We start from the raw sequence: 13,041 nt of genomic DNA, 5'->3' as shown, positions 1-13,041 counted from the left end.
TTTAAAAGCCAGAATGATGGCAGAATTGTATGGTCCTTGAACAAGGACTTTTAGGCTTAGAAGGGTCAAATACAAAGCTTTGGATAAGCCAGCCCCACCAATATAAAATGGGGGCGCAGAGCAGTTGTAGTGTCAGTTGTTTTGGAGGATGCAGTAGGGAAAGGATAAGGACAATCTGTATAGGGAGAGAATAGGATCAGTTAGGGCTAATTTGCCCCCTATATGTTTACAGTTCTTTATTTGCCACAAAGTATTTTTTAGGACTACTATCAGTGTTAGGAAAAAATTGGATTGCTAGCTTTTTGGGCAATTACCCCCTTTGATGACTTTTTTGTTTTTATTATAGGTTTTTTTTTTCTTTAATTTTAGTTTGAGATTAATTTGAGGACAGTGGTCATTATCAGCTTCTGTCCTATCTACTTCAAACTATTACTTTATTATTTTATTTTTTTGTGCTATATGGCTTTAGTTTAAAAAGGAAAAAAAAGGTTTTTCTTATGGAGAAAAAGAAATGTGGGATTTTCCTTTCTTTTGGGTGTATCTTAGTTTTTATTTTTTATTGATAGAGCCTTTTTAAGTTTGGGGTACTCAAAGCACAGCTTTTTTTTCTTGTTGATAATCTATTCTTGGAGATACCTTTTCTTTGTTGCACACTGCAGGGCACCAAAACAAAAAAGGAAAGTTTGCTATAAATGTATCTTTCTACCCCTCACCTCACCCCTTCAGTCTCCACTCGCATTACTAACCTACTAAGTGACATTTCGGCATGGATGTCACTCCACTTCCTCAAACTCAATCTTTCCAAAACTGAGCTCTTAGGATTTCCCCCAGCCCGTGCCCCCTCCACCTGACTTCTCCATCAAGATCAATAACGCAACCATCAGTCCCTTCCCTCATGCCAGGGTACTAGGTGTAATCCTAGACTCCCATCTCTCCTTTCAGCCCCAAATCCAATCACAGTCCAAATCTTGTAGACTTCACCTCCGCAACATCTCCAAGATACTCCCGTTCCTAACCTCGGAAACCACTAAGCAACTTATTCACTCCCTTGTTATATCTCGCCTTGACTATTGTAACTCCCTCCTCATTGGCCTACCTCATCGCAGGCTATCCCCTCTTCAGTCTATCATGAATGCTGCTGCCAGACTCATCCACCTTACTAACCGTTCTGTATCTGCCACCCCTCTCTGCCAATCCTCCACTGGCTTCCCATTGTCCAACGGATAAAATTCAAAACATTAACAATAACATATAAAGCCATTTATAACTCTGCCCCAAATTACATCACCGATCTTGTCTCTAAATATCACCCAAACTGTACTCTCTGCTCCTCACAAGACCTCCTACTCTCTATCTCCCTTGTCTCCTTCTCCCATGCTTTTCTCCAGAGCTTCCCCTATCCTCTGGAACTCTCTACCCCAATTTATCAAACTATCGCCTACTCTGCTCACTTTTAGGCGATCTCTGAAAACCTATCTCTTCAGGAAAGCCTATCCTGCCCTCAGCTAATAATGGAATCTTCTACTCTTCCAACCAGTCCATCCCCCACAGTTACTACCTTTTGTACCACTAGCCCCTCCCTCCTAGATTGTAAGCTCCAAAGAGCAGGGCCCTCAAATCCCTCTTGTATTGAACTGTATTGTTACTGTATTGTCTCCCGTTATATTGTAAAGCGCTGAGCAAACTGATGGCGCTATATAAATCCTGTATAATAATAATAATAAATGGAGCAGAAACTAAATGTGGCTTCTGTCCTCAAATTAAAGTGGTTCTAAAGTCTAGGTGTTTTTTTTTTCATAATGCATTCTCTGCATTACGAAAAAACACCCCACTACTTACCCCCCCCCCCTTCCTAAATACTTACCGGATACCTCTCATGATTCAGCACTGTTCCTACCAGGAGCCCTGCTCTCCTATCTTCCTGGATTCACAGGCTACACTGAGAGCAGCGGGACCCATTAGTTCTTGCTGATGTCAGTCATATACTGTGAGGAGGGAGCAGGGGGAGTGGATGAGCTGGGCTATGTGTGTCTATGGGTGCAAGAAGAGGTAAGGAACCACTCACTGCAATATCACTGCACAGAGCAGGTAAGTATAACATCTTTTTTATTTTAATAAGTTTAAGGATCACTTATACTCAAACTAAATTTAAAGATAAGAAAGCCCTCTATAATAAAAAAGGCAATAAAGTGGGTAATTGTCCAAAGAGCTAGCAATCCAACTTCCTGACACAGATAGTAGGGCTATTAAAGAATTGTGTATTAAATGAAAAATGATAAGCAAGTCTTTTCAGCCTGCCACCTGTTAGTCAAAGGGTGTTCTGTTTCAAATGGTGCATGGCATACCTCCTTAGGCTGAGTCTGTCTGAATAGTATGTTCACCTGCTGACTTGGCACCATCCACAGGCCGCTTAACTCTTCATTAAGACACATAAATTGAATCCAGCACAATTTTAATTCAGAAAATTACATTGCAGATAATGATTTTCCAGTCTTTTGAAATGTAAAAAGAGAATTACTTTTGTAAACCTGTCTCTGTGAAGTACCAACTAGCAATGAGGAGATGGAGACTCAGCTCCTTGCACAGATCGAAAGGGCTGCAAGGGTTGGGACAGCGATAATAATGGGGGATTTAAACTACCATGACATTGATTGGAGTAATGGTACTGCAGGAACAGTTAAAGGGCAAAAATTTTTAAACCTACTACAGGACAATTGTATGGTACAGTTCATAGTGGCCCCTACTAGGAATGATGCTCTGCTGGACCTGGTAATCTCAAACCATGCATAGCTAATTCCAAATGTCCATATAAAAGAACATCTGGGTAGCAGTGACCATAACATGATTAAGAGAGCTAATTTTCCAAGGCTGAGAGCTGCTCTCCAAGACTTAGACTGGGAGGGAATATTGGCATCAATGAACACAACACAGAAATTGGAGTTCTTCAAAAGATTGTATGTGAACACACTGCAAAATATATTCCCATGGGCAACAAGTTTAAAAGGCTAAAAATCAAACCTATGTGGCTTTCGGACAAAGTTAAAAATGCTATAGATAATAAGAAAAGAGCTTTTATTACATATAAAAATGAAGGAATGATATCATCAATTAAACATTACAAAGAATATAACAGAATATGCAAAAAGGAAATAAAGGCCGCAAAAATTGAAAATGAACAACAGATTGCAAAAGATAGCAGGACCAACCCCAAAATATTATTCAAATATATTAATAGTAAAAAGGTCCGGTCTGAGCATGTAGGCCCTTTACAAAATAATCTAGAGTGGGTGACTGGGGACAAAGAGAAGGCAAATTTATTTAATACCTTCTTCAGCTCTGTGTATACAAAGGAGCATGGGGGAGCTCTTGTCCATAATGGGCATGGTATTGACACAGCCCCAGATGATCCACATTGGCTCACAATTGATATGATCCAAAAATATTTAGACAGAATAAAGGTGAATAAAGCACCTGGGCCGGATGGCATACAACCACGGGTCCTTAAGGAATTGAGCTCTGTCATTTCAAAGCCATTGTTTCTAATTTTTAGGGACTTTTTAATGACTGGCATAGTACCACTGGATTGGCGTAAGGCCAATGTGGTGCCTATATTTAAAAAGCGGTCAAAATCTTTACCAAGTAATTATAGACCTGTTAGTTTAACTTCTATAGTTGGGAAGATACTGGAGAGTTTAATAAAAGATCACATAGATGAGTCTTGCTGGAAAAAAATATTGTAAGCAACAGACAGCATGGATTCATGAAAGACAGAAGTTGTCAGACAAATCTGATTTCTTTTTATGAGGAGGCGAACAAAACCTTGGACAGAGAGGTGGCGGTGGATGTGGTATACTTGGATTTTACATAAGTGTTTGACACAGTTCCCCACACACGGCTAATGTGTAAGGTAAAGTCTACGGGCTTGGAAAAATCTGTATGTAAATGGATAGAAAACTGACTAATAGATCGTATTCAAAGAGTAGTGGTTAATGATTCATACTCTGAATGGCCTAGGGTTGTCAGTGGTGTACCCCAAGGTTCAGTGTTGGGACCCTTACTTTTTAATATATTTATAAATGATATAGGGTCTGGGATTAAAAATCCCATTTCAGTCTTTGCAGATGACACCAAGCTGTGCAGTGGAATAACGTCCTTACAGGATGTCTCCAATTTACAAGCCGACCTCAATGCACTGTTTAATTGGGTAACTATGTGGCAAATGAGGTTTAATGTTGATACATGTAAGGTTATGCACTTGGGGGCTAAGAATATGCATACATCATACATACTAGGGGGGTACAACTGGGGGAATCAATGGTGGAGAAGGATCTGGGGGTTCTGGTAGATCACAAGCTTAATAATGACATGCAATGCCAAACTGTAGTTTCTAAAGCGAGCAAAATCCTCTCTTGTATTAAAAGAGGTATAGACTCCAGAGAGAGATATCCTTCTACCCCTGTACAAATCATTAGTAACACCTCATCTGGAATATGCTGTTCAGTTTTGGGCATCAATTCACAAAAAGAACATTGGGGAACTGGAGAAAGTACAGAGAAGGGCAACCAAACTGATACAAGGCATGGAGGAGCTCAGCTATGAGGAGAGATTAGAGGAACTGAATTTATTCTCTCTTGAGAAGAGGAGATTAAGGGGGGATATGATCAACATGTATAAATACATCAGTGGTTCATATAGTGAACTCGGTGTAGAGCTATTCACCCTGAGGTCATCACAGAGGACAAGGGGGCACTCTTTACGTCTGGAGGAAAAGAAATGTAATCTCCAAACATGGAAAGGTTTCTTCACAGTGAGAGCTGTGAAAATGTGGAATAGACTCCCTCAAGAGTTGGTTCTGGCCAGCTCAGTGGATTGCTTTAAAAAAGGCCTGGATTATGTCTTGGATACACAGAATATAACTGGATACTAACATTTATAGGTAAAGTTGATCCAGGGAATATCCAGTTGCCTCTCGGGGGATCAGGAAGGAATTTTTTTTCCCTGCAGGAGCAAATTGGATCATGCTTTGCTGAGTTTTTTTTTGCCTTCCTTTGGATCAATTGTGGGTATAGGATTATACCTTTTTTTTTAATGGTTGAACTGGATGGACTTTTGTCTTTTTTCAGCCAGACTAACTATGTAAGTAAACAGGGAAGAACAAAGGGAGCCCTCAAATCACATAATTAAACAAACTGTAATGGCTCAAAACTGCCACTAGATGTCAGCATACACCAAAATAAGTAATGACAGTTTAATACAGCAAAAAAAGTAATATCTTTGTGTTTATTAGCTAAAAAATAAATATGCAATTAAATTTTTTTTATGTTGAACATAATAGTAGAAAAGCAACTGTAAAAACGCAAACATTTCCCTTTAATTGTGTGATAAAATAACCAATTTGTATAATCCAGCATTGTTAGTTATGCATTTGTTAAGAAAACATATTTAGAATAATGCCATTAATGCTATCAACTTAAGTGTCATATACTTAGTTCGCTTTGTGTAGAAGTACTTTTTTTTTTATATATCTCTGTATCAAAACTCTCTACCTATATTATATCAGTATACTTTTCATACAACATTTACCACATGGAAAATGACAATGCCAAGTGACTATAAAAACCACGCAACAAAATATCCAGTTAAATATTGTCCATCTTGCTGAAAAATAAATAGTCTGGAATGATATGTTCACTGCACAGCGAATTCCAAATTGTCCCCTTTATTTCCTCTCCTCTGTTACACTATATATACAGTTCCTTGAAAAAGTATTCATACCCCTTGAAATTTTCCACATTTTGTCATGTTATTACCAATAACGTAAATATATTTTATTGGGATTTTATGTGATAGACCAACACAAAGTAGCACATAATTGTGAAGTGGAAGGAAAATAATTGTTTACAAATAAATATGTGAAAAATGTGACGTGCATTTATATTCAGCCCCCCTGAGTCAATACTTTGTAGGACAACCTTTTCGCTGCAATTACAGCTGCAATTGGGGATGTCTCTACCAGCTTTGCACATCTAGAGAGTGAAATTTCGGGCCATTCTTCTTTTCAAAATAGCTCAAGCTCTGTCAGATTGGATAGAGAGCGTCTGTGAACAGCAATTTTCAAGTCTTGCCACAGATTCTCAATTGGATTTAGGTCTGGACTTTGACTGGGCCATTCTAACACAGGAATATGCTTTGATCTAAACCATTCTATTGTAGCTCTGGCTGTATGTTTAGGGTCGTTGTCCTGCTGGAAGGTGAACCTCCGTCCCAGTCTCAAGTCTTTTGCAGACTCTAACAGGTTTTCTTCTAAGATTGTCCTGTATTTGGCTCCATCCATCTTCCCATCAACTCTGACCAGCTTCCTTGTCCCTGCCAAAGAAAAGCATCCCCACAACATGATGCTGCCACCACCATGTTTCATGGTGGGGATGGTGTGTTCAGGGTGATGTGCAGTATTAGTTTTCCACCACACATAGCGATTTGCTTTTATGCCAAAAAGTTAAATTTTGATCTCATCTGACCAGAGCACCTTCTTCCACGTTTGCTGTGTCCCCCACATGGCTTCTCGCAAACTGCCAACGGGACTTTTTATGCCTTTCTTTCAACAATGGCTTTCCTCTTGCCACTCTTCCATAAAGGCCAGATTTGTGGAGTGTATGACTATTAGTTGGCCTGTGCACAGATTCTCCCACCTAAACTGTGGATCTCTGCAGCTCCTCCAGAGTTACCATGAGCCTCTTGGCTGCTTCTCTGATTAATGCTCTACTTCCCTGTCCTGTCAGTTTAGGTGGACGGCCGTGTCTTGGTAGATTTGCAGTTGTGCCACACTCTTTCCATTTTCAGATGATGGATTGAACAGTGCTTCGTGATGTTCAAAGCTTGGGATATTTTTTTATAAGCTAACCCTGCTTTAAAATTCTCCACAACTTTATCCCTGACCTGTCTGGTGTGTTCCTTGGCCTTCATGATACTGTTTGTTCACTAATGTTCTCTATCAAACCTATGAGGGCTTCACAGAACAGCTGTATTTATACTGAGATTAAATTACACACAGGTAAACTATATTTACTAATTAGGTTACTTCTGAAGGCAATTGGTTCCACTAGATTTTAGTTAGGGGTATCAGAGTAAAGGGGGCTGAATACAAATTCATGCCACACTTAAGATATTTATTTGTAAAAAATGTTGAAAACCATTTATCATTTTCCTTCCTCTTCACAATTATTTGCCACTTTGTGTTGGTCTATCAGATAAAATCTCAATAAAAAGTTTTTGGTTGTAACATGACAAAATGTGGAAAATTTCAAGGGTTATAAATACTTTTTCAAGGCACTGTATCACACTTGTGTTCCACAGGTTGTGCCCTCATCCCAGTTTATGATCTATATGTCATACAGGTTGATTAAAGCCTTCTTCCCCTTTAAGGGGTAATAACACCACTGTTCTCCTCTGGTCCAGACTGAGCTGTGGTTTTCTCTCAGAGTGCTTTCTGTTAAAAGTAACTCAAAATTTTTATTAAAACATGAAAACACACATTATAAAGTGCAAACCCAGTGCATCACAATGTACAACTCTATTTTAAATCACAGTGATTAGCACCTTCCTCTCCTCTGTGCCAGTTTACATCTCCCTTTGCACGATGACGTCACCCACCCAGGTTAGGAGTAGGGTCTTGGCTGCAAGGAAGATCATCAGAATTTCACTTATGTGTCATAGCCTTGTCTTTATAACAGTTATCTGACTGGCTGATCTTAGTCTCATTTTCATGTCAACCAGTTCCTGTCTTCATACAACATGGGGGTGTGTTGATGTCAGTGATGTTTGTGTTACTGTCACATCCTTCCCACATTACTATACATCAAGGAGCTCAGAAGGATCCTCACCGGTACACATCAGTCACACAGCAATCTTGTATGTTGTACATTCAGAGACAATGATCAGCTTTATCCCATCTGTATTAGTTACGTCCTTGCTGATACTTTCTTTATCAAGTAAATATGATATATTCATGATATACAAACAGCATAATTACATTACATATATATATATATATATATATATATATGTAAATAGATGTCAAGAAATATGTTTGGACTAATGTTTGTTATTCTCTTTTAGGTTCTCTCCATGGTTATACTATAAACTCAAGAGATCAACATCTTTTTGGTGAAAATGGAGAAACAATAACATTATCCTGTGACTACTCCATTAGTAGCAATACTCCATACCTGTTCTGGTATCGTCAGTATCCTCATCAGATACAGTATATTCTTCACCAGGGGGCAAAGAATTATGCTAACATTAAGTATAATAACACAGAATTGGAGCCTGGAAAGTTCCAATCAGAGAACAGTGACAGTCGTACGACTTTAACCATCCATCACCTGTCAGTGTCAGATTCAGCTGTGTACCTGTGTGCTCTGAGAGATGGTGCACAGTGCTACAGATCCATCTAGCTGCAATGTTAGAAACTCCCTGTGATTTCTCTTTTCTGACCAGCAGGTGGTGCTGCTTCCACATTCCATAAGGTCACATGCATTGTAAGGGTTCTCAGCCACTAGTGGCACATATTCTCCTAGAGCTGCATCTGATAATAAGTTACTAAATGACCCACCTTAATGCTACACGGGTGACCAGGAGCATCAATTGCTGCCAAAAATATGAACACTTCTGAGTGAATCTAAAATTTGAATTCTTATATATTTAATATTATATATTTAATGATTATATAATGTTAATTGTAGATTTAACTAATTAAAAAGCTCATTCTTATATTTAGGAAAGGCTCCTGGAAGCATGTAAACAGCTAGAAATGTAATGTCCCTGGAAATATCACTCGAACTTAACACTGTCCCCCAGCTCAGCTACAGAATGTTCCTGGAAATACAAATCATTTACATCCCTGTTTTAAAAGTGTTGTGTCCCTGGAAATATCACGTCCTCTCAACTCAGCAGTCCGCTTGCAAATAACATCACCCACTATCCCCCTGCAGTAGAGTATGTCTGAAAAAATACTACTCTCATAATTAAATGAGCAGAAAATATTACTCTCATCCATGCCTGAATAAATAGAGCCCTATCCAGATGCCATCATTCCCTTATCCCCAGCAAAGCAGTAGAATGTTTTAAATATACCATTACTACCAATCCTTAAGAATATCCATCTCTACATCCTAGATGAGCTTCCGATTACTCGGTGCTATAATCCTTCCTGGTTGAACAAAAGAAAAAAAAAAATGGACATATACACTTAGTCTTATGGTGGCTCCGTCCCCACACAAAACAGTTACCCCTCATAAACGTACAATGCAGGAGGGCGGTTTGTAAATATTAAACCCTTTGTTAGGAAGGACATTGTTAAGACATTTTTTTAAGCTATGCAATGTTAATGAGGGCATGTAACAAATATAAAGGACATATTACAGATGACCAGAGACTGCGGACATGCTACAGATGACCAGAGACTGCGGACCTTTGAGGAGGGGGGGTGGGTACCCAATTTTGACAGGTACCCGCTCCTCCCTCCCCGTAGTCTTCTGGGACACGTGACAGGTCCCAGAAGACTGCCGGACCATTCACAAAGCGCAGCGCTTCTCGCACATGCGTAGTGGGCACCCGGCTGCGAAGCCGCAAGCTGTCACAGATGCCGGAGCCAGGAGAGAAGATGTGAGGACAGCGCTGGACCGAGGGACGGGTAAGATTCTGCTGCAGAGAAGAGCCGAGTGGCAGGCCTGGTATTTTAACACAGCGGCAGCGGGAATACCGGGCCGGCTGCTCCATATTCGCTCCATAAGACGCACAGACATTTCCCCCCATTTTTTTGGGGGGGGGGGAAGTTCATTTTATGGAGTGTAAAATACGGTCGGTGTTATCCCAATTAGGCTGCAAATGAAGTACACTTTAACTTTTGGTTGCTATTCTAATTTTGTTCATTTGATATTGTCTAAAAAAACCCCAAATATCAATTTTTAGACTTAAAGCGGAAATAAACACAGCTTACCAATTCTTAGATGTGATGGCTGCATTAGTTTTCTTTTTTTAGTCTTTGGGATTGATTTACTAAAGGCAAAGTATATAGTTGTTATAATACCACTAACAGCTGACCGTGGAATATTTAGTATCAAGGAAATTTCACAGATGGACTTATTGCACAGGTAGCAACCTATCACAGTACCACACTTGAATTCACTGAGCTCCTCAGAATGACCCATTCTTTCACAAATGTTTGTAGTAGCAGTCTGCATGCCTAGCTGCTTGATTTTATACACCTGTTGCCATGGAGGTGATTGGAACACCTAAACCCAATGTTGGAGGAGTGTCCGAATACTTTTGACAATATAGTGTATATGCAAAGTGTGATGCGATTTGAACCTCAGAGGGAGGAGCTACAGCATCAGGACGTCACGCCGCCGGCACCACGTGGGTCCCGGCGGCCATCTTTGAAAACTACAGCTGGTCAGTGTGATTTATTTGACTTTTGTTTGGTTGGAATAAATACCCTCTTTTAAACGATATCACGCTATTGGCCTCCTCTTTTTGGGGCTCCTCGGGAGCTATAACCATCCACAGAGTGGGTGCACCATTACTGGCAGCGGATGTTGGATAGTGAGGGATACCAGACCTTAGCAGACATTAAAGGGACCTCCAGTTCTCTGAGATTGTTATCTCTAAATGCGCAGACTGATTGCGTATCTGGTGAGTGCGCAGTCTTTATAACCTGAGATTTTCTTTGGACTAGATTTTGGATTAGCTTTTCTGGCACTTTGCACACCATTAGTCACTACATAGTGACATAGTATACCAATGTTTAATCACTTTATTTATTGATGTGCTAACACCATATCACTGTGGTCACCCATTTAGTAACCTGCTACATTTGAGGTGTATATGTGCAAATGGTCTTGACAATAATGACATGTTTCATATGTTACCACTATGTTTCCACTATGTTTCATATGTTACCAAGTGCGTTACAGTGTTACAGTGTACAGTTGATTGCGGTGTCAAGTGCGTTACAGTGTTACAGTGTACAGTTGATTGCGGTGTCAAGTGCGTTACAGTGTGACAGTGTACAGTTGATTGCGGTGTCAAGTGCGTTACAGTGTTACAGTGTACAGTTGATTGCGGTGTCAAGTGCGTTACAGTGTTACAGTGTACAGTTGATTGCGGTGTCAAGTGCGTTACAGTGTTACAGTGTACAGTTGATTGCGGTGTCAAGTGCGTTACAGTGTTACAGTGTACAGTTGATTGCGGTGTCAAGTGCGTTACAGTGTGACAGTGTACAGTTGATTGTGGTGTCAAGTGCGTTACAGTGTTACAGTGTACAGTTGATTGCGGTGTCAAGTGCGTTACAGTGTGACAGTGTACAGTTGATTGCGGTGTCAAGTGCGTTACAGTGTACAGTGCATTTAAAATATTGTTTTTTCCTGTTTTTTTGCACAAATAAGATATATGCGGTGTGCATAGGAATTTGTTCATTTTTTTATAAAACTATAGTCCGGCCCCCCAACAGTGTGAAGGTCAGTGAACTGGCCCCCTGTTTAAAACATTTGAGGACCCCTGCACTAAACTGTCCAATAACATATTCATGCAATACTCTTATCTTTGTGAATAGTAATACGCCAGGTTGATGTTTTTTCATGTCAACCAGTTCCTGTCTTCATACAACATGGGGGTGTGTTGATGTCAGTGATGTTTGTGTTACTGTCACATCCTTCCCACATTACTATACATCAAGGAGCTCAGAAGGATCCTCACCAGTACACATCAGTCACACAGCAATCTTGTATTTTGTACATTCAGAGACAATGATCAGCTCTATCCCATCTGTATTAGTTACCTCCTTGCTGATACTTTATTTATCCAGTAAGTCAAATGTATTCATAATATACCAATTGCAGAAATACATTTTTCATATTTAATGATACCGGTACTGTATATGTAAATAGATGTAAAGAAATACATTTGGCCTAATATTTGTTATTCTGTTGCAGGTTCTGTCCATGGGAATACTATAAACTCAGCAGACCTGCATCTTTTTGGAGAAATTGGAGAAACAATAACATTATCCTGCAACTACTCTACCAGTAGCAATGCTCCTTACCTGTCCGGTATCGTCAGTATCCTCATCAGATACAGTTTATTCTTCTCCAGGGGGCAAAGGGGTACTCTAATATCATGAAAAAAAACACAGAATTGGAACCTGGAAAGTGGCAATCAGAGACCAGTGACACTCATACAACTTTAACCATCCATGGCCTGTCAGTGTCAGATTCCGCTGTGTACCTGTGTGCTCTAGAGGGTGCACAGTACTACATTTCCACCTAGCTGCAATGTTAAAAACTCCCTGTGATTGTTCTTTCCTGACCAGCAGGTGGTGCTGCTTTCACATGCTATAGGGTCTCACCCTGTGTATTATATTTGTTCTCAGGCTAGTGGTACATGTTCTTCTGGGTCTACATAAGTACTTCTGCTTCTTACAGTTACTTCATTATAACTAATAATGCACCATATTATAATATACCTATGAAACAGATATCAGCAAGTATTTTTCAAATATGAAGGTTGTTTGCAAAACTTTTACACACAATTACATGGTACTTGAAATAATTCTATGTCAAGGGTTACCGGAGGAAAGTCGACTCATACCAGGGAATACTTGATATACACTGACAAATATAAGATGCTTTGATGAATACACAGTTTTAATGGATAGAACAGTTATATGGGATAAAATAAAAGGTATGACACTCAATATATTAGCCAAAATGTTTGATCAATGTAAAGTGACCCATCATCAGATATATTTTATATCTTAGGACCATGTGTGCTAAAAATCTGTAGGTTTTTTTCATCTTATATGCATGCAATTATTTATTCCCTTTCACAAATATCACAGCACTCCCCTTAAAAACATTTGTTCTACATCACTCTAGAGCAGTGATGGCGAACCTTTTTGAGCCCGAGTGCCCAAACTGCAACACAAAACCAACTTTTTTATTTCAAAGTGCCAACACTGGAATTAATCACTTGCCTACCGGGCAC

This window comes from Staurois parvus, unplaced genomic scaffold (genome assembly GCF_062004578.1).
Source record: "Staurois parvus isolate SC_StPar_1 unplaced genomic scaffold, SC_StPar_1.0 ptg000199l, whole genome shotgun sequence".
Lineage (NCBI taxonomy): Eukaryota > Metazoa > Chordata > Amphibia > Anura > Ranidae > Staurois > Staurois parvus.
Note: the sequence above shows the minus strand (reverse complement) of the source record.